We start from the raw sequence: 22,920 nt of genomic DNA, 5'->3' as shown, positions 1-22,920 counted from the left end.
GTTATTTTGTGCTTTAGGCTCAGGAAGTACGAGCTGTTACTTGTGACACCGGCCTCCACATGCTTATCACAACCGACCAGCAATGCTGCGACTGCTGGCCTGTGAACTGTATGATTCTTATCTGACGAAACATACTGGGAAAATGACCATCCTTACGATAAACAGATATCTGCTAAACATGAAACCAACACCACAAAGAGAAACGTACATTAATAGAGTAATTACGTTTACAGTTGGTATGTGTTTGGAAAAAAAACCAAACGTTATCTTGCAAGTATTAAATCCAGTGTGCTGCTTCTGAGTGACCCAGCGAAGTGTGAAGTGATGCATTTTAGTAGAAAGAATTAGCAGAGGCAAAATTAACTAAACGGTACAATTTTAAAGGGGGTGCAGGAAAAGAGAAACTTGGGGCTGCACATACACAAGTCTTTGAATGTGACAGGACAACCGATGAGGCATACTGGATCCTTGGCTTCATTAATAGAAGTATAGTAGTACAAAAACAATCATGTTATGCTGAACATTTATAAAACACTGGTTGGCCCCAGCTGGGGGATTGTATCCAAATCTGGGCTCCACATTTTAGGAAGGATGTCGAGGCCTCAGAGAGGTTGCAGAGGAGATTTAGGAATCAAAGACTTCAGTTAGGTTTAGAAAATAGAGAAAATGGTGATGTTCTCCTTAGAGCAAAGCACGTTAAGGGCAGATTTGAGAGAGGTGTTTACAATCTTGAAATATTTCGGTAAAGTAAATGAGTGGAAACTGTTTCCAGCGGCAGAACGGTCAGTAACCAGAGGACACAGAATTAAAGCAATTGGCAAAAGAATCAGAGGCGACTTGAGGAAAAAGTATCTTTACGCATCGAGTTGTTGTGATCTGAATGCACTGCCTGAAAGGGTGGTAGAAGCAGACTCAATATTAACTTTCAAAATGGAATTGGATAAAACATGTAAAGGAAGATCTTGCAGTTGCTATGGGGGAGTGGAACTAATTGGAAAGCTCTTTCAAAATGCCAGTACAGACACGATGGGGGCGAATAGACTCCTTCTGTGCTGTATCATTCTATGATTCTATCTCAAGCCCTGGGCATGTGGCATTTTCATGTTTAAATTGTTTCAGGATCGTTGAGTCGCTTTGAACACCAGGACTCCTGTGTTGAGACGACCGACTAATCCCACAGTGAAAACAACAGACTGGAACCCGAAGGGCCCAATCGGTCTGTGTGATCTCGATTGGAGTTACCAGAATAAGGAAACAATGCAGCTTGTGGTTTACATCGTGCTTCTCTCTTTGGGTTTGGAAAGTAAGTATTTTCAGTCTGCATTTTGGACTGAAAGGAAAGTTGCCTCGTAATGTACCCAATTTTCCAAATGTAATTCACGTCTCCAGCTGCAGAAGGAAATAGAATGTAGAGATGTACTTCGCACGTTAATGTGTAGTGCGAACATTGGAACCGGAGGAGGTCATTCAGCCTATTCAGCCGGTTACATTAGGAACAGGAAGAGGCCATTCAACCCTTTCAGCCTGTTACATTAGGGACAGGAGGCCATTCAGTTCCCTCGAGCTTATTACACAGGAATGGGAGTCGACCATTCAGCCCCTCGAGCCAGTTGCTTAGAACAGGATGAGGTCATTCATTGTCTGGTGCCTGTTACATTAGAAACAGGAGGAGGTTATTCAGCTCCTCGTGGCTGTTACATTAGCAATAGGAGGAGACCAGTCAGGCCCTTGAGCCTGTTACATTAATTACTGGATGGGGGCATTAAGCCCCTCCAGCCTATTATATTAGGAATAGGAGGAGGCCATTCAGCCCCTCGAGCCTGTTGCATAAGGAACAGGAGGAGGCCATTCAGCCCCTTGAGCCGTTTAAAAAAGGAACAGGGTTAGGCCATTCACCCCGTCGAACCTGTTTCATTAGTAACAGGATGAAGCCATTCAGCCACTCGAGCCTGTTAGATTAGGGGCAGGAGACCATTCAGCCCCTCGAGGCTGTTACATTTACAGGAATATGCTATTCAGCCCCTTGAGCCTGATATATAGGAAAAAGAGGAGTTCATTCAGTCCTTCGAGCCAGTTCAATCAGGAACAGGAGGAGGACATTCGGCCCATAGAGCCTCTTATATTAAGTACAGGAATAGGCCATTCAGCCCCTCGTGCCTATTTCATAGTATAGGAGGAGGTCATTCAGCTCCTCGAGTTTGTTACATAAGGAACAGGAGGAGGACGTTCAGCTCCTCGTGGCTGTTACATAAGGAACAGCAAGAGGCCTTTCAGCCCCTCGATCCTGTTACATAAAGAACAGTTGGAGGTGGTTCAGCCCCTCAAGCCTGTTACATTCGGAACAGGAGTGTGCCATTCAGCCCCGTGGATTCTGTTACATAGGAACAGAAGCAGGCCTTTTATCCACTCGATCCCGTTACATAATGAATAGTTGGAGGTCGTTCAGCTCCTCGAGCATTTTAGATAAGGAATAGGAGGAGGCAATTCAGCCCCTCAAGCTGGTTACATTAGCAACAAGAGTAGATCATTCAGCTACACGGATCCTGTTGCATAGGAACAGGAGCAGGCCATTAAGCCCCTCGAGACTGTTCCACCGGAACACGTGGAGGCCATAACGCCCTTCGATCCTTTTAAATTAGGACCAGGAGTAGGCCATTCAGCTCCTCGATCCTGTTACCTAGGAACAGGAGGACGCCATTCAGCCTCATGAGCTTGTTACATAAAGCACAGGAGGAGGCCACCCTGCCCCTAGGGCCTGTTACATAAGGAACAGGAGGACGCCATTCAGCCCCAAGAGCCAGTTTAATCAGCAACGCGAGTTGGACATTCAGCTCATCGAGCCTGTTACAAGAGGAAGATTAGTAGACCATTCAACCCCTCGAACATGTCACAAAGAAACAGGAGTAGGACATTAGCCAGTCAACCTTTTATATAGAACAGGATGAGGCCATTCTGTCCCTGGAGCCTGTTACATAGGAACAGGAGGAGGCCATTCTGCCCCTCAAGCCTGTTACATTCGGAAAAGGAGTAGGCATTTCAGTCCCGTGGATCCTGTTACATAGGAAGAGAAGCAGGCTATTCAGCTAATCGAGCCTGTTACATTAGGAACAGGAGAAGGCCACTTAGCCGTTCGAGCCTGTTACATAAAGAACAAGAAGAGACCATTCAGCCTCTTGTGTCTGTTACATTAGGAAAAGGAGTAGTCTACTCATTCTCTCGATTCTGTTCCACTGGAACAGGAGGAGGCCATTGATATACTCGAGCCTATTACATTAGAAAAGGAGGAGGCCATTCTGTCTCTTGAGTTTCTTTCATTAGGAACAGGTGTAGGCCATTCAGCCCCTTGAGCATTTTACGTTAGGAACAGGAGGAGGCCATTCAGCCCGTCGAGCCTTTTACATTAACAGCAGGAGGCCAATCAGCACCTCGAGATGTGTTACATAGAACAGGAGGAGGCCATTCATCGCATCTATCCCATTGCATTATGAACAGCAGTAGGCCCTTTCATAAGAACAAAAGAAAATAAGAAATAGGAGCAGGAGTAGGCCATTCGGCCCCTCGAGTCTGCTCCACCATTCAATAAGATCATGGCTGATATGATTTCGCCCCTCGTGTCTGTTACATTAGGAACGGGAAGAGAACATTCAGCTCCTCATGTCTGGTTCATTAGGAACAGGAAGAGGCCATTCAGGTCCTCGAGCCTTTATCACTAGGGACAGGAGTAAAACATTCATTCTATCGAGCATTTCACATGGGAATAGGAATAGGCATTCAGCTCATCAAGCCTGTTACATTAAGAACAGGAGGAGGCCATTCATCCCTTCGATCTTGATACATTAGGAACAGGAGGCGGCTAGTCAGCTGCTCGAATCTGTTTCACAGGAACCGGAGGATCCCCTTGATCTACTCGAGCCTGTTACATTAGGAATAGGAGGAGGCTATTCAGCTCTTCCAGCATATTACAATAGGAACAGGAGGAGACAATTATTGCCCCTCAAGAACTTCACATGGGAAAAGGAGAAGGCCTTTCAGTCCATCGAGCCTGTTGCTTTAAAGCAGGAGGAGGACATTTGGCCTCTAGAGCCTGTTACACACCCAATAGATTTAAGCCATTCAGCACCTCGAGCCTGTTGCTTAAAGAATAGGTGGAGGCCCGTCAGCCCCTCGATCCTGTAGCTTAACCAACAGGGACAGACCATTCAGCCCTTTGGGAATATCACATTAGAAACAGGAGTAGGCTGTTCAACCCCTCGAGTCTGTTACACCAGAACAGGCAGAGGCCATTCAGCCGCTCGAGCCGACTACATTAAGATGACGTGGCCATTCAGACCCTCGAAACTTCTAAAAAGACGGGGAGGTCATTCAGCCCATTGAGCCGATAAAATTAGGAACAGGGATAGGTCATTTCACCCCTCATGCCTGTTATATTAGGAACGGTAGATGAACATGCAGCTCCACATGCCTGTTACATTAGCAACAGAAGGAAGCCATTCAACCCCTCGAGTATATTACATTGAGAACAGGAGGCCAATCAGCTCCTCGAGTCTATTGCATAGAACAGGAGGAGGGCATTCATCACATCGAACCCATTGCATTAGGAACAGAAGTAGGCCATTTCATTAGAACATGAGAACATAAGAAATAGGAAGGGGAGCAGGTCTTCTCACCCCTCAAGCCTGCTCCGCCATTCAATAAGATCATGGCTGATTTGATTCCGGCCCTCGTTCCTCTTACATTAGGAACGGGAAGAGAACATTCAGCTCCTCACTCCTGGTTCATTAGGAACAGGAGGAGGCCATTCAGCCCCTCGAGCCTTTATCACTAGTGACAGGAGTAAGCCATTCAGTCCATCGAGCATTTCAGATGGGAACAGGAGTAGACATTCAGCTCATCGAGGTAGTTACATTAAGAGCAGGAGGAGGCCATTCCACCCTTCGATCTTGTTACATTAGGCCAGGAGGAAGCCAGCCAGCTGCTTGAACCTGTTTCACAGGAACAGGAGGATCCCCTTGATCTACTCGAGCCTGTTACATTAGGAACAGGAGAAGGCTATTCAACTGTTCGATCTTGGTACATTAGGAACGGAAAAGGCCAGTCAGATGCTCGAACCTGTTTCACAGGAACAAGAGGATCCAATTCAGCTCCATTAATCTCTTCGAGCCTGTTACATTAGGAACAGCAGGAGGAGATTATGACCCCTCGTGCACTTCACATAGGAAAAAGAGAAGGCCATTCAGTCCATCGAGCCTGTTACATAAAAAAGCAGAACACCATTTGGCCTCCAGAGCCTGTTACATACCTAATAGGAGTAAGCCATTCAGTACCTCGAGCCCCTTACTTGACCAACAGGAGCAGGACATTCAGCCCTTCGAGGATATCACGTTAGTAACAGGAGTAGGTTATTTAACTCCTCGAGTCTATTGCAGAGGAACAGGAAGAGGCTATAAAGCCCCGCGAGCTTATTACTTTATGAAGAGGAGGCCATTCAGCCCCTCTAAACTACTACCTAGTATGGGGGAGGCAATTCACCCCATCGAGCCTATACCATTAGGAAGAGGAGCAGGCCATTGCGCCCATCGTGCCTGTTACATTAGGAATGGAGGAGACCATTCAACTCCTCGTGCCTTTTACATTAGGAATAGAAAGAAGCCATACAGCCCCTCAATCCTGTTACACAGGTATAGGAGTTGGCCATTCAGCCCATCGAGACCGTTACATTAGGAACAGGTGGAGGCCATTCAGTCCATCGAGCCTGTTACTCTAATAAACGATGAGGCCATTTGGCCTCTAGAGACTGTTGCAGAACTAATAGGAATAAGCCATTCAGCACCGCCAGTCTGTTACATAAAGAATAGGTGGAGACCTTTCAGCCCTTCGAACATGTAACTTAAGGAACAGAAGCAGGCCATTCCACCCCTCGATTCTGTTCCATTGGAACAGGAGGAGCACCTTTATCCACTTGAGCCCTTTACATTAAAACAGGAAGCCATTCTGCCCCTTGAGCATTTTACGTTAGGAACAGGTGGAGGCCATTCATCCCATCGAATCCATTACATTAGGAACAGCAGTATGCCATTTCATAAGAACTGAAGAACAGAAGATATAAGCTATTTCACCGCATGAGCCGCCTCCGGCATTCCATAAGATCATGGCAGACCTGATTTCGCCCCTCCTGCCTGTTTCATTAGGAACAGCAGGAGGCTATTCAGCCTCTCGAGACTTTCTTACTAGGGACAGGAGTAAGACTTTCAGTCCATTGAGCATTTCACATGGGAACAGGAGTAGGCATTCAGCTCATCGAGCCTGTTACAATAAGAACAGGAGGATGCCATTCAGACCCTCGATCATGTTACATAAAGAATGAAGAGGAGGCCATTCTGCTGCTTTGGGCGCTTCACATAGGAAAAGGAGTAGGCCATTCAGTCCATCGAGCATGTTACTTTAAAACATGATGAGGCCGTTTTTCATCTAGAACCTGTTGCATAACTAATCGGAGTAAGTCATTCAGCACTGCGAGTCTGTTACATAAAGAATAGGTGGAGGCCTTTCAGCCCTTCGAAGTTGCAACTAAAGGAACAGGAGCAGGCCATTCAGCCCCTCGATTCTGTTCCACTGGAACAGGAGGAGGCCCTTGATCCACTCGAGCCTATTACATTAGAACAGGAGTGGGCCATTCTGCCCCTTGATTTTGATTCATTAGGAACAGGTGTAGGCCATTCAGCCCCTTGAACATTTTATGTTAGTAACAGGAGGAGGGCATTCAGTCCCGCGAGCCTAATACATTACGTACTGGAGGCCAATCAGCTCCTCGAGTCTGTTACATAGAACGATATTCAATTAGAGGGTGAGAAGGTTGGATCTCAAAGAAGCGTGCTAAGCTTGAATAAAGGAGATTATGAAGGTATGAGAGTGGAATTGAGTAGAGTGGATTGGGAAAATAGATTAAAGGTTAAGACGATACATAATCAGTGGTGTACATTTAAGGAGTTATTTTACAACTTCCAAAAAGAATATATTCCACTGAGAAGAAAAGGATGTAAAAGAAAAGACAGCCATCCATGGCTAAGTAAAGAAATTAAGGATAATATTCGACTAAAAACAAGGGCATATAAGGTAGCCAAATCTAGTGGGAGGATAGAGGATTGGGGAAACTTTAAAAGACAGCAAAAAATAACAAAAAGATTGATTAAGAAAGGGAAGATAGATTATGAAAGTAAATTAGCAAAAAATATAAAAACAGAGAGTAAGAGTTTTTATAGTTATATAAAAAGAAAAAGGGTGGCTAAAGTAAATGTTGGTCCCTTAGAGGATGAGACCGGGAAATTAATGGTGGGAAATATGTAGATGGCAAAAACACTGAATGAATATTTTATATCAGTCTTTACAGTAGAAGACACTAAGAATATCCCAACACTGGACAAACAGGGGGCTAAAGGGGGGGAGGAGCTAAACATGATCAAAAGCACTAAGGAACTGGTACTCGGTAAAATAATGGGACTCAAGGCGGATAAATCATCTGGACCTGAAGGCTTACATCCTAGCGCCTTGAGGGAAGTGACGGTAGGAATTGTGGATGCATTGGTAATAATTTTTCAAAACTCCCTGGACTCAGCAAAGGTCCCGGCAGACTGGAAAACTGCTAAAGTAACACCCTTATTTAAAAAGGGCAGTAGACAGAAGGCTGGAAATTATGGACCGGTTAGCCTAACATCTGTGGTAGGTAAAATGATGGAGTCCATTATTAAGGAGACAGTAACAGGACATTTGGATAATCATAATTTAATAGGACAAAGTCAGCATGGTTTTATGAAGGGGAAGTCATGTTTGACAAATTTGCTGGAGTTCTTTGAGGAAGTAACATATAGGGTGGATAAAGGGGAACCAGTGGACGTAGTGTATTTAGATTCCAAAAAGCATTTGATAAGGTGCCACACAAAAGATTATTGCTTAAGATAAAAAATCACGGGATTGGGGGTAATATTCTGGCATGGATAGAGGATTGGCTATCTAACAGAAGGCAGAGAGTTGGGATAAATGGTTCATTCTCAGACTGGCAATCAGTAACTAGTGGTGGTCCGCAGGGGTCAGTGCTGGGTCCCCAACTCTTTACAATCTATATTAACGATTTGGAGGAGGGGACCGAGTGTAACATATCAAAGTTTGCAGATGATACTAAGATGGGAGGGAAAGTAGTGAGTGAGGAGGACATAAAAAACCTGCAAGGGGACATAGACAGGCTAAGTAAGTGGGCAGAGATTTGGCAGATGGAATACAATACTGGAAAGTGTGAGGTTATGCACTTTGGCAGGAAAAATCGTAGAGCAAGTTATTATCTTAATGGCAAGAAACTGGAAAGTACTGAAGTACAAAGGGATCTGGGTGCCCTGGTGCACGAAACTCAAAAGGTTAGTATGCAGCTGCAGCAAGTGATTAAGAAGGCCAATGGAGTGTTGGTTTTCATTGCTAGGGGGATAGAATATAAAAATAGGGAGGTATTGCTTCAGTTGTACAAGGTATTGGTGAGACCGCACCTGGAATACTGCGTACAGTTTTGGTGTCCATTCTTAAGAAAGGACATACTTGCTCTCGAGTCAGTACAAAGAAGGTTCACTCGGTTAATCCCGGGGATGAGGGGATGAACATATCAGGAGAGGTTGAGTAGATTGGGACTCTACTCATTGGAGTTCAGAAGAATGAGAGGCGATCTTATTGAAACATATAAGATTGTGAAGGGGTTGGATCGGGTGGATGCGGGGAAGATGTTCCAATGATGGGTGAAACTAGAACTAGGGGGCATAGTCTTAGAATCAGGGGCTGCTCTTTCAAAACTGAGATGAGGAGGAACTACTTCACTCAGAGGGTGGTAGGTGCATGGAATATGCTGCCCCAAAACGCTGTAGAAGCTACATCATTACATAAATTTAAAACAGAAATAGACAGTTTCCTAGAAGTAAAGGGAATTAAGGGTTACGGGGAGCGGGCAGGAATTTGGACATGAGTCTAGGTTCGGATCGGTCATGGCCCTGTGGGTAGCGGAGCGGGCCCAGGCGCCGTGTAGCCTGATCCTGCTCCTATTTTGTGTGTCTAATTCTGTTAGATTCAGGAGATGCTTCTGTGATAGTGGATTGGCGGTTAGGACCAGATGAGCCATGAACTTTTTGAATGGCGGAGCAGGCTGGAGGGGCCGATTGGCCTACTCCTGCTCCTATTTCTTATGTTCCTATGTACCCGGAGGAGGCCAGTCAGTACAACAAACCCATTACATTAGGAACAGCAGTAGCCTATTTCATAAGAACATAAGAATTAGCAGCAGGAGTAGGCAATTTTGCCCGGCGAGCCTGCTTCGCCATTCCATATGATCATGGCTGATATGGTTTCGCCCCTCGTGCCTGTTACATTAGGAATGGGAAGCGAACATACAGCTCCTCATGCCTGTTTGAATCGGAGCAGTAGGAGGCCATTCTGCCCACTCGAGCTTTATCACTAGGGGCAGGACTAAGCCTTTCATTCCATCGAGCATTTTACATGGGAACAGGAGTAGGCATTCAGCTCATCGAGCCTGTTACATTAAGAACAGGAGGAGGCCATTCAGACAGCCGAGGCAGTTACATTAAGAGCAGAAGGAGGCCAATCAGTCCTTCGAGCCTGTAACATTAGGAACAGGAGAAGGCCAGTCAGATGCTCCAACCTGTTTCACAGGAACAGCAGGACCTAACTTCAGCTCCGTTCAGCTCTGCGAGCCTGTTACATTAGGAACTGGAGCAGGCCATTATGGCCAAATGAGCACTTCACATAGGATAAGGAGAATCTCATGCAGTCCAGCGAGCCTGTTACTTTAAAGCAGGAGGAGGCAATTTGGCCTCCAGAGCCTGTTACAGACTAATAGGCGAAAGCGATTCAGCAACTCGAGCCTGTTACTTAAAGAATAGGTGGACGCCTCTCAGCCCCTCGAATCTGTAACGGAAGCAACAGCAGCAGACCATTCAACCCTTCGTGAAATTCACATTAGTAGCAGGAGTAGGCTATTTATCCACTCGAGTCTGTTACACCGGAGCAGGAACAGGCCATTCAGCCCCTCGAGCCTATTATATTAAGATGAGGAGGCCATTCAGCCCCTCAAACTTGCTACATAGAACGGGGGAGGCGTTTCAGCCCATCGAGCCTATAACATTAGGAACAAAAGAAGGCCATTTCGCCCGTCGTGTCTGTTACATTAGGAAAAGGAGGAGGCCATTCAAAGCCTCGAACCTTAATCACTAGGGGCAGGATTTGGCATTTCAGTCTATCAAGCATTTCACGTAGGAACAGGAGTAGGCATTCAGCCCCTCGTGCCTGTTACATTAAGAACAGGAGGATGCCATTCAGACCCTCGATCGTGTTACATAAGGAACAGGAGTACACCATTCTGCCGCCTTGAGCACTTCAAATAGGAAAAGGAGTAGGCCATTCAGTTCATTGAGCCTGTTACTTTATACACGATGAGGCCATTTGGCCTCTAGAGCCTGTGCATAACTTAGAGGAGTAAGCCTTTCAGCACCGCGAGTCTGTTACATAATGAATAGGTGGAGGCCTTTCAGCGCTACGAACTTGTAACTAAAGGAACAGAAGCAGGCCATTCAGCCCCTCGATTCTGTTCCACTGGAACAGGAGGAGGCCCTTGATCCACTCGAGCCTATTACATTAGAGCAGGAGGAGACCATTCTGCCCATTGATCTTGATTCTTTAGGAACAGGTGTAGGCCATTCAGCCCTTGAACATTTTACATTAGGAACAGGAGGAGGCCATTCAGCCCCGCAGGCCTAATACTTTAAGAACAGAAGGCCAATCAGCTCCTCGAGTCTGGTACATAGAACAGGAGGTGCCCAATCACCACAACCAACCAATTACATTAGGAACAGCGGTAGGCCATTTCATATGAACATAAGAAATAGGAGCAGGAGAAGGACATACGGTCTCTTGAGCCTGCTCCGCCATTCTATAAGATCATGGCTGATCTGATTTCGCCCCTCGTGGCCTGTTACTTCAGTAACGGGAAGAGAACATTCAGCTCCTCATGCCTGTTTCATTCAGAACAGGAGGAAGGCCTTTCAGCCCCTCGAGCTTTATCACTAGGGGCAGGAGTAAGCCTTTCAATTCATTGAGCATTTTACATGGGAACAGGAGTAGGCATGCAGCTCATCGAGCCTGTTACATTAAGAGCAGAAGGAGGCCAATCAGGCCTTTGATCTTGTTACATTAGGAACAGGAGCAGGCTAGTCAATTGTGTGAACCTGTTCCACAGGATAAAGGGGAGCCCTTTGACCCGGTTGCGCCTGTTACATTAGGAACAGGAAGAGGCCATTCAGCTCCTCGAGCCTGTTACATTAGGAACAGGAGGAGGCCAGTCAGATGCTCGAACCTGTTCCACAGGAACATGATGACCAAACTTCAGCTCCATTCAGCTCTGCGAGCCTGTTATATTTGGAAAAGAAGGAGGCCATTTTGGCCAATCGAGCACTTCACATAGGATAAGGAGAATTCCATGAAGTCCATCGCGCAGTTACTTTAAACAGGAGGAGGCCCTTCAGCCCCTCGAGCCTATTATATTTAAATGAGGAGGCCATTCAGCCCCTCGAACTTGCTACATATAACGGGAAAGGCGTTTCAGCCGGTCGAGCCTATAACATCAGAAACAGGAGAAGGCCATTTCGCCCCTCGTGCCTGTTACATTAGGAACGGGAGGAGAACATTCAGCTCCTCGTGTCTGTTACATTGGGAAGGGAAGGACTCCATTCAGCCACTCGATCCTGTTGCATAAGTACAGGAGTTGTCCATTCAGCCCCTCGATCCTGTTACGTAAGAACATAGTTTGTCCATTCAGCCCATCGAGATTGTTACATTCGGAACAGTTGGAGGCCGTTCAGCCCCTCAAGTCTGTTACATTAGGAAAAGGAGAAGGCCATTCAATCCCTCTAACCTTAATCACTAGGGGCAGGATTTGGCCTTTCAGTCTATCGAGCATTTCACGTAGTAACAGGAGTAGGCATTCAGCTCATCGTGCCTGTTACATTTAAAACAGGAGGAGGCCATTCAGACCCTCGATCAGTTACATAAGGAACAGCAGGAGGACATTCAGCCCATCCCGCCAGGTACACAGGAAGAGGAGGATCACCTTGATCCATTCGAACATATTACATTAGAACTGGAGGAGGTCATTCTGCCCCTTCAGCTTGTTACATTATGGAGGAAGTCGTCTGTTGCCTATGCCCTAAGCTCTGGAATTCCCTGTCTAAAAATCTGCCTTGCTACCTCTCTTTCCCCCTTGAAGACGCTGCTTAAAACCTACCTCTTTAACCAAACTTTTGGTCATCTGCACTAATTTATCGTAACGTGGATAGCTGTCACATTATTTGTCTTGAAATAAAGTGCAGCACCTTGGGAAGTTTTACTACGTTAAAGGTGTTACATAATTACAAGTTGTTGCTGCTGTTGTTGAAGAGTAGGACGCCATTCAGCCCCTCGAGCATTGTACATTAGCCAAAGTTTTAGGCCATTCAGTCCAGCGAGCCTATTATTATTAATGAGATGCGGAGGCCATTCAGCCCATCGAGTCTGCAATATAGAAGGGAGGAGGCTATTCAAACTAACGAGCCTGCACGTTAGGAAAAGGAGCAGGCCATTTCGCCCCTCGAGCCTGTTACATTAGGAACAGGAGGAAACCATTCAGCCCCTCGAGTTTGTTACACAGGACCACGAGTCGGCCATTTACTGCCAGTTACATTATGAACAGGTGGAGGCCAATCAGTACCACGAGCCTATTACATTAGGAAAAGGAGGAGGCCATTGGCCCCCTCGAGGCTTTTTCATTAGGAACAGGAATAAGATTTTCATTCCATCGAGTACTTCAAATAGATACAGGAGTAGGCATTCAGCCCATCGAGCCTGCTACATTAAGAACAGGGGAGGCCATTCAGCCAGTCGAACCTGTCACATCGAAAAGGAGGAAGCCGTTCAGTTGCTCGAGCCTGTTTCATTTGGAACAGGAGGAGGCAATTCAGCACCCTCGAGCATTTTACATAGAAAGAGTAGGAGATCTTTCTGCGTTTAGATCCTGTTACCTAGTCACAGGAGGCCATTCGTTCCCCTCGTTCCTGTTACATTAGGAACGGGAGAAGGCCATTCTGCACCATCGAGCAAAGAGTTGGAATAAACGGGTCTTTTCCCAAGTGGCAGGCAGTGACTAGTGGGGTACCGCAGGGATCGGTGCTAGGACCCCAGCTATGCACAATATATATTAATGATCTAGACGAGGGAACTAGATGTAATATCTCCAAGTTTGCAGATGACACAAAGCTGGGTGCGCATGGGTGCTGTGAGGAGGATGCTGAGAAAATCCAGTATGATTTGGACAGGTTGGGTGATTGGGCAGATGCATGGCAGATGCAGTATAATGTGGATAAATGTGAGGTTATCCACTTTGGTGGCAAAAAACTGGAAGGCGGATTATTATCTGAACGGCAATAGTTTGGGCGAAGGCAAAGTGCAACGAGAACTGAGTGTCCTTGTGCACCAATCGCTGAAGGTCAGCATGCAGGTGCAGCAGGCAGTTAAGAAGGCAAATGGTATGTTGGCCTTCATAGCGAGAGGATTCAAGTACAGGAGCAAGGATGTCTTGCTGCAGTTGTACAGGGCCTTGGTGAGACAACACCAAGAGTATCGTGTTCAGTTTCGGTCGCCTTATCAGAGGAAGGATGTTCTTGCCATGGAGGAAGTGATGCAAAGAGTCACCAGACTGATACCTGGGATGGCAGGAATGATGTATGAAGGGAGATTTGGTAGATTATGCTTATATTCGCTAGATTTTAGAAGAATGAGAGGGGATCTCATTGAAACTTATAAAATTCTAACTGGACTAGACAGACTAGATGCAGGAAGGATGTTCCTGATGGCGGGGGAGCCCAGAACCAGGGGTCACAGTCTAAGGATAACCATTTTGGTAAGCCATTTTGATAGAGATTAGGAGGAATTTCTTCACCCAGAGAGCGGTGAACCTGTGGAATCCTCTACCACAGAGGCCAATTCATTAAATATATCCAAGAAGGAGTTAGATATATTTCTTAAATCTAAAGGGAATCAAGGGATATGGGGAGAAAGCAGGGACAGGGCAGTGAATTTGGATGATCAGCCATGACCTCATTAAATGGCGGAGCCGGCTCGAGGGGCCGAATGGCCTACTCCTGCCCCTATATTCTATGTTTATATTACCTTAGGAATGGAGGAGGCCATTCAGCCCCTTTTTTTAAATTTCATTTGGAGCAGCAAGAGGCCATTCATCCCTTCGAGCCTGTTCGATTACGAACGGGAGGATACCTTTTCGGCCCACGAGCCTTTTACATTAGCAAATGAAGTAGACGATTCAGCCCATCGAATCTGTTTTTTAAGAACAGGATGAGGCCATTCAGCCCACCGTGCCTGTTACATTAGGAACAGGAGGCGGACATTCAGCTCCCCATGCCTGTTACATTCGTAACAGGTGGAGGCCATTCAGCCACGCAAACCTGTTGCATAGGCATAATTTGAGCCCCTTGACCTGGTGGAGCCTGTTACATTAGGAACAGGAAGACGCTATTAAGCCACTCGAGTCTTTTTCATTAGCATCAGGAGTAGGTCATTCTGTCCATCGCGCCTGTTACATTTGGAAAAGGAGCAGGTCACTCAGCCCATCGATCATTTTTCATCAGGAACAGGAGAAGGCCAAAATGCCCCTCAAGCCTATTACATTAGTCAGCAGGAGTCCATTCAGCCCCTTGAGCCTATTGCATGGAACAGAAGCAGGACATTCAGTCCCTCAACCATGCGACATTAGGAACAGGAGTTGGCCATTCTGGCCATTCAGCCCCTCAAGTCTTTTTCACTGGGGCCAGGAGAAAGCCTTTCAGTCCATCAAGCATTTCAGATAGGAACAGGAGTAAGCATTCAGCTCATCGAGCCTCTTACATTAAGAACAAGAGGAGGCCATTCTGCTCCTCCAGCCTGTTATATAATGAACAGGAGACCGTTCAGTTTCTTCGCGCATGATACCCACGATGAGGCCATTCAGTCCCATCGAGCTTGTAGCATAGAACAGGAGGAGGCCATTCATCCAGTCGAGCCTGTTACATTAGGAACATGGAAGCATACAAAATTATTACAGGGCTTGATAGGGTGGATGCTGGGTGAATGTTTCCCTTGGTTGGTGAGTCTAGAAGCAGGGGCCACAACGTTGGGATAAAGGTAGGCCATTCAGGACTGAGATGAGAAGAAATTTCTTCACACAGAAGGTGGTGAATCTTTTGAATTCTCTACCCCAGAGGGCTGTGGAGGCTCAGTCATTGGGTATATTCAGAACAGAAGTCGATAGGTTTCTGACTAGTAAGTGCATCAAGGGTTATGGCGATAGGGCCGGTGAATGGAGTTGAGGCAAAAGATCAGCCATGATCTCATTGACTGGCAGAGCAGGCTCAAAGGGCCAAATGGCCTGCTCCTGCTCCTATTTCTTATGTCCTAGTGTTCTTATGAACAAGAGTAGACCATTCTGCCCCCTCGAGCACGTCACACATGAACATCAGGAGGCCATTCAGCCCATCCAGCCTATTATTTTAGTAGTAGAGTAGGCCATTCAGCCCACTCAAGCATGTCACCTAGGAACAGGAGTAGGCCATTCAGCTCCTCGGGTCTGTTATAAGCAGAACAAGAGGAGGCCGTTCATCTCCTCGTGCCTGTTACATTCGGAACAGGAGGAAGGCATTCATCCCCTCGAGCCTGTTATGTTAGCAACAGGAATAGACCGTTCAGCCCCATCAAGCATGTCACATACGAACAGGATTCGGCCATTCAGCCCTTCGAGCCTATTACATTAGGAACAGGAGTAGGCCATTCAGACCCTTGAGCCTTTTGCTTTAGGAACAAGAGGAGGTCACTGAACCCCTTGAACATTGTTCATTCGGAACATGAGGCCATTCTGACCCTCGTGCCTGCTTTAGTAGGAACATGAGAAGGCCATTCAGCCCATTCAGCATATTACATTAGGAACAGGAGTAGGCCATTCACCCCCTTAAGCCTGTTTCATTAGGAACAGGAGGAGGCCATTCAGCCCTTCGAACTTATTACATTAGGAACAGGTGTAGATCATTCGGCCCCTCAAGCCTGTTACATTAGGAACAGGAGTAGGCAATTCACCCCCTCTAGCATTATTCATTAAGAACAGGAGGAGATCATTCAGCCCTTCTCGCCTTCTTTTATTATGGATGGTAGGCCATTCAGCACATCGGGTTTGTTATACTTTTAACCGGACGAGGCCTTTCAGCCCGTCGATTCCTGAATCTCGAGTACTTCAACTCGCCTCGACAGGGATGAGGAGGTATTTCTTCACCCAGAGAGTGGTGAACCTGTGGAATTCTCTACCACAGAAGGCAGTAGAGGCCAATTCATTAAATATATGCAAGAAGATTTAGATATATTTCTTAAGGCTAATGGGATCAAGGGATATGGGGAGAAGGCAGGGACAGGGTACTGAATTTGGATGATCAGCCATGATCTCATTGAATGGCGGAGCAGGCTCGAGGGGCCGAATGGCCTACGCCTGCTCCTATCTTCTATGTTTCTATGTTTTTATGTTTCTATGCCTCCCGGGCGTGAAACTGGTTAGAAAAGAAGAAACTTGCATTTGAATAGCGCCGTTCATGATCTCATTACGCCCCAAAGCGCTTTGCAGCCAACAAAGTACGACTGAAGTGTCGTCAATATTGTAGGAAATACGGTAACCAACTTGTTCACAGCAAGCTCCCAAAAACAGCTTCGTGATAATGATCAGATAATCTGTTTTAGCGATTTTGGTTGAGTGGTAATTATTGACCAGGACACCGCCTGATTTCCAAATCCATGGAAGTTAATATCAGGCGTTTCCTAAATCAGTACTGCTGATTCCCTACGGCAAATATAAACCATGGCAGCACGTTGGAAGATTGAGCCCATTGTTTTCTGAGTCATACCCATAATCGCCCTGAGCAGGTGATGTTGGTTTTTCTCCTGGAACTGCAGCCACACTTTGCGCTGCTGAGGTCTGTCGGAGGGTGTTTTAGAGGGAGTATCAGGCCAGCCACGCTGAAAAAGCGACGATATTATTCCAAGTTGGAATGGTGTGTGGCTTTCCCTGATAGTGCTGGTTTTGTCCTTCTCGGTGGTACAGCCTGTGAGGCTATGGAAGGTAGCTTGGTGACTTGCTGCAGTGCCTTCGCTGTGTATGAATAAACACAAAAAACGCTTTCTCTCACAGGTGAGAGCATTCTAGCTTTTAAATCTGGAGACAAAATCATCAAATTGGACATGGTGAAGAACTCTGCCGCTTACATCTTCACTCAGCCCCAGGCAGCCGACGAGGCGGCGATTTTTTTACATCAGAAAGGAATTGGCTGAGAGAGAAGACTTCCTCGATGTTTGGGATGCGGCAAATGAAAGTTTGGGGCAATTCCCTAACATCCCGCGTGGTTTGAGAAGGGAGCACGTGATAGCAATTCGTGCTTACAGCCAGGAGTCCCCATTGTACCGGAAGTTTAACGCAGCAACCAGGGAGTACGGCGTGAATGTCACCATCTATCAAGAGAAGTTGCACTTCAAAAGCTTCCATTACTTCCTCTCCGTTGCCCTGTGTAAGATAAAGGGAAAGAAGCAGGTCACCTATAGGGGAGCTCAGATGCTATTCAATGCAACGAAGGGAGAGAAAGTCAGACTGGGACAATTCGCTTCATCCTCTCTGGATCAGTCCGAGGCGATAGGATTCCTGAAAGAAATGTCAAGTGAAAACACGCTTTTTGCAATAAAGACCAGGTTCGGGGTTCCTATCAGTGAATTCTCATACTTCCCTGATGAGGAAGAGGTTCTCATCCCGCCGGTTGAGGTTTTTAAGGTCAAAAGCGCGCCAATGTGGGAAAAGAACGGCAGCAAGAGCTGGGTCAAAATTACCCTGGCAGTGAGACAGTGCCAGGGCTCCACAGTGACCGTGCAAACCCGCAACGGTGCACTTGAAGTAAAAAGGGGAAAGGGGAAGTGTCCCAAACGCTGTCGATGCATTCAGGGCTGAGATCATCTTCAGTGTAACATCTCAGAAATATCTTTGCTAACCCGCAATGGTTGCTTACACTTGATAACGCATGCTTGATAATTGTTAATACACGTCTAATAATTGATAGTGCACGCTTGATAATTGCCAATACATGCTAGGTAATTGATAAGACACACTTGGTAATTGATAGGACAGGCTTGATAATTGACAATACGCGCTTGATAATTGATAATACATGCTTGATTATTGATAATACACGCTTGATAATTGATAATACGCGCTTGGTAATTGATAAGACATGCTTGATAATTGATAGGACATGCTTGATAATTGATATTACACGCTTGATAATGAATAATACACGCCTGATAATTGATAATGCGCGCTTGATAATTGATAGGACATGCTTGATAATTGATAATACACGCTTGATAATTGATAATACACGCTTGATAATGGATAATACACGCTTGATAATTGATAGGACGGGCTTAATAATTGGTATGTCACGCTTGATAATTGATAGGACACGCTTGGTAATTGATAATACATGCTTGATAAATGATAGGAGACGCTTGATGATTGATCATGCGTGATAATTGATAATATAAGCTTGATAATTGATAATTTTGGATCATTGATTCTACATGCTTGATAATTGATAGGACACGCCTGATCATTCATAATACACGCTTGATAATCGATAATCCACGTTGATAATTGATAGGTAAGGCTTGACCATCCATAATCCATGCTTGATAATCGTTAAGACACGCTTGATAATTGATAACATATGCTTGATAATTGATCATACACGCTTGATAATTGATAATACATGCTTGATAATTGATAAAACACGCTTAATAATTGACAAGACATGGTTGATAATTGATATTAATGTTTGATAATTGATAATTGTTGATAATTACTTCTACATGCTTGATAATTGACAATACACGCTTGATGTTCGACAATACACGCTTGAGAATTGATAATACATGCTTGATAATTGATAGGACATGGTTGATCATTTATATACGTGTTTCATAATTGATAATTGTTGATAATTGATTCTACTTGCTTGGTAACTGATAATACATGCTTCATAATTCATAGGACATGCTTGATAATTGATAGGTTATGCTTCATAAGTGATAATACATGCTTCATAATTGTTGATAATTGACAGTACTTGCTTGATAATTGATAATTGATGATAATGTATTATACAAAGTACCCATTTTCTAATTGATAATACATGTTTGTTAATTGATAGTGCACGTTTGATAATCGATAATACATGCGTGATAATTGATAATGCACGCTTGATAATTGATAATGCATGCTTGATAATTGATAGTGCACGCTGAATAATTGTCCCTTTGCATGTTAAGTACCTGCCTCTAACTGTCCTTGTGTATACCAGTGCCTTCACTTCCTCTCTCTGCGTATGTTACAACTTGTCCCTGTGTATTTCATTACCTCACCCTACCTGTCCCGGTGTATGTCATTCCACGTCCCTATCTGTGACCGTGTACGTCAGTACCTTCCATACCTTTCTCTGTGTATGTGAGTGCTGTCCCTACCAGTCCCTGTGTATGTCAGTACCTGTCGCTGTCTGTTCCTGTGTATGTCAGTACCTGTTCCTACCTGTCACTGTTTATGTCAGTACTGTCCCTAGTTTTCCCTATGTATGCCAGTACCTGTCCTTCTCTATTTCAGTACCTGTCCCTGTCTATGTCTGTATATGCCCCTACCTACTCTTACACATGTGTGCATAGAGTGAGACTGAGAAATAAGATATAGCAGAGGTCTGGGTGAAGTAACGAAACAGAGACGGCGACAGGACAGAGAGAAAGATTGGCAGATGCTTTGCTAGAGGGAGCAATATAGGGAGACAGAGAGCGAGGAATGTTCAGTATTTGATGAAGTCACACCCTCGGTCCACAGATAGAGCATTGTCAAATTGAATTAGGAATTCACTCTGTGCTTTCAAATTTCTGATAGTTCCTCATCTTCGAAATGTTGCCGATCAAATGATGTATTTTTTGAAAAATAAATCATTTCCCCTTATAATTATTTGATTTCGGGGCTAGTACTTAGATTTCAAATATCTGGATTTGATGAACATTTCCTCCCCCTATTGTGTAAGTTACCCATCCCTGACCTTGGGATTGTAGGATGTTGAGCAGGTGCCTTGATCTCAGAGAGTTAACTACAGGATTTATCCCATTGTGCCCTGTCAGGGCACTCATTGGGCACGGAGGTCCTGGAGGAGTCGAGTTATGTGCCTCTTGTCGGAATTTATTGGCACCGAATCATGATTCAGAAATTGTGACCCAATTCTGTACCTTGCGGGCAACAAGTTTTTAATACATTTTAAGGTGCTTTATCGTCCTATAAACCTTTAAAAACACAATTAGTACCAGAACCTTTAGCAGATCTTGATTAAAAGCAAAAGCAAAATACTGTGGATGCTGGAAATCTGAAAATAAAACAGAAAATGCTGGAAATACTCAGCCAGTCAAGCTGCAGCTGTAGAGAGAGAAACAGTGTTAACGTTTCAGGTCGATGACCTTCCGTCAGAACTCATTAACTGCAACTGGGCATAAATCTCCTGACGTCCCTGTCAGGAAGGACTGTAAGATAATTGACTTTGCATTAAGATAAATGAAACATTTTGCGAATGTACTGCAAAAAGGCATGTTTTCTATCTCACTGTGTTCCATGTTAGCTAACAGAGCGCCGGGGCCAGGAACTATCCAGCGTGCCAACAAGACACTATTGCCATTTGATTCGAGTCAATTAGCTTCTGCGGGCTATTCGTCCATTGTGGGAATTAGCGATGAGCCCAACATTCACACGAGATCCCTTGGTGCTATACGAAGAAAGAAAGAATTTGCATTGATGTAGCACCTTTCAAATTTTTGGGATGTCCCAAAGTGCTTTACAACCTATGAAAGTTTTTTGAGGCTCTGCCACTGTTGTAATGTAGGAGCTGCGACAGCCAATTTGTGCACAGCAAGCTCCCAAAAGCAGCATTGAGCTAATGACCAGATAAACTGTTTTTAGTCATACTGATGGATAGATATTGAGCTAGAACACAGGGGAGAACTCCCCTGCACGACTTCCACCTGTGGCCGTGGGACATTTTTTGTACATCTGAGATGGCAGATGGAGCCTCGGTTTAAAATGTCCTGCTAAAGATGGCACCGCCAACAGTGCAACCCTCCCTCAGTATTGCACTGGATTGTCAGTCTAGTTTATGTGCTTAAGTCATATAGAGAGGGACTTGAACCCATGACCTTCTGTTTCATTTACTAGAGGGTTACCAACTGAGCCAAGGCTGACAACGACATAATATCCATCTTTAGAGAAGAATAAGGGCGTTCACCCGGCTGTCCTGGGTCCGATATTTATCCCCCATCAACATCACTAAAAAAAAAACTGGTTTGATCATTGTCTCATTGCTGTTTGTGGGCTCTTGCTGTGCGCAACTTCGCTGCCGCGCTTCGTTCATCACAGCAGTGACTACATTTCAAAAATATTTCAGTGGCTGTAAAGCACTTTGGGACGTGAAAGGCGCAGTATAAATGCATGTTGTTTCTTACACTTTTAAATTCCTTCTCCCATTTCCATTGTCTCTCTCTCTGAGCCTCTGAGCATTGCAGCTCATAGGCACGAGGGAACATCAGAACATGGCCGACGGCACGTCACTCAGACTGCAGACTGACGTCACACAGACTGCAGACTGACGTGACACTGACTACAGACTGATGTCACACAGACAGCACAGTGTCACCAGCGGATGGAGAATGGGGCAATATGGGGCTTGCAAAGCGAATGGGAAAGATGGGGAGAAAGATCAAAACGGAAATCAGAGCAGTTAGGGAAATATCATCGGAAAGGGAGGCTGAAAAATCCAGCCAGGAAACAGAAAAACAGTTTACAATAAAACAAGGAAACTTGTGAAAGAGGACAATGGAAGTGATTGAATGAAAGGAAGGTCTGAGCAATTTAGCTGTGCAGGTGAGTGAGGACCCTCACCGTGGATCAGCCATTGCCTGCCTGCACTCAATGGTTAAAGGTCAGAGAAATGGAACTTATCAGCTGAGTGAGGCTACACACGGTGAATCAGCCCAGTACTTCTCTGCTCAGAATGGTTAAAGCACTGAGCATTGCACCTGTGTAGGTGAGTGAGGCTCCACGCAGCGGATCAGCCCAGTGCCTGCCTTTTCTCAATGGGTAAAGATCTGAGTACTATCCCTGTGAAGGTGATTAAGGACCCCTAAGATGCATCAGCTCAGTGCCCCTCTGCACTCAGTCGTTTAAGATCTGGGCAATGTACCTGAGGGGCTGCATTAAAGTGGTAATTGGGAATTAAAATTTAAAAGCAGCGTGAAAAGGGACTTGAACCCGCAGAATCAAAGTCGGATGCTCTACCGACAGAACTATCTGGTCTCTGGCATCTTTGAGTCATACAGCGACAGTCAATGGCTGACATGCAAAATTACAACCTCCAGATTTTGTATTTTGAACTGCAGTAATCTGCCTGTACAGCGCATTTCTCTCATGCACACATAGTAGATCTATTTCATTCAGTGGTGAATTCATACAATCATAGAAATTTACAGCACAGAAGGAGGCCTTTTCTGTTGTGCATGTAACCGTTTACCTTTAAGGGAACTATAGAATGTAACCGTTCGCCTTTAAGAGCACTACTTTAGGGTGGCACTATTTGTTGGCTCATGTATACTGTAATACCGATAGTGACCACACCAGTATATAAGGGTTGTGATACGTTAACTAGGGCAGAATCGCCCGAACCTCTGAATAGTAAA

The 22,920-nt window shown here is 45.3% G+C and overlaps 1 pseudogene; it reads left to right on the top strand.

Annotated features, from left to right (window-relative positions):
• The first annotated feature begins 142 nt into the window (after window positions 1-142).
• LOC147092458 (ecto-ADP-ribosyltransferase 5-like) lies at window positions 143-18,117 on the top strand (annotated as a pseudogene).
• The last annotated feature ends 4,803 nt before the right edge of the window (window positions 18,118-22,920 follow it).

The sequence above is a fragment of the Somniosus microcephalus genome, unplaced genomic scaffold, assembly GCF_052327205.1.
Source record: "Somniosus microcephalus isolate GS21.2 unplaced genomic scaffold, FLI_Smic_1.0 unresolved_chr2, whole genome shotgun sequence".
NCBI classification, from domain to species: Eukaryota; Metazoa; Chordata; class Chondrichthyes; order Squaliformes; family Somniosidae; genus Somniosus; species Somniosus microcephalus.
Note: the sequence above shows the minus strand (reverse complement) of the source record. Positions and strands in the feature narration are given on the sequence as shown.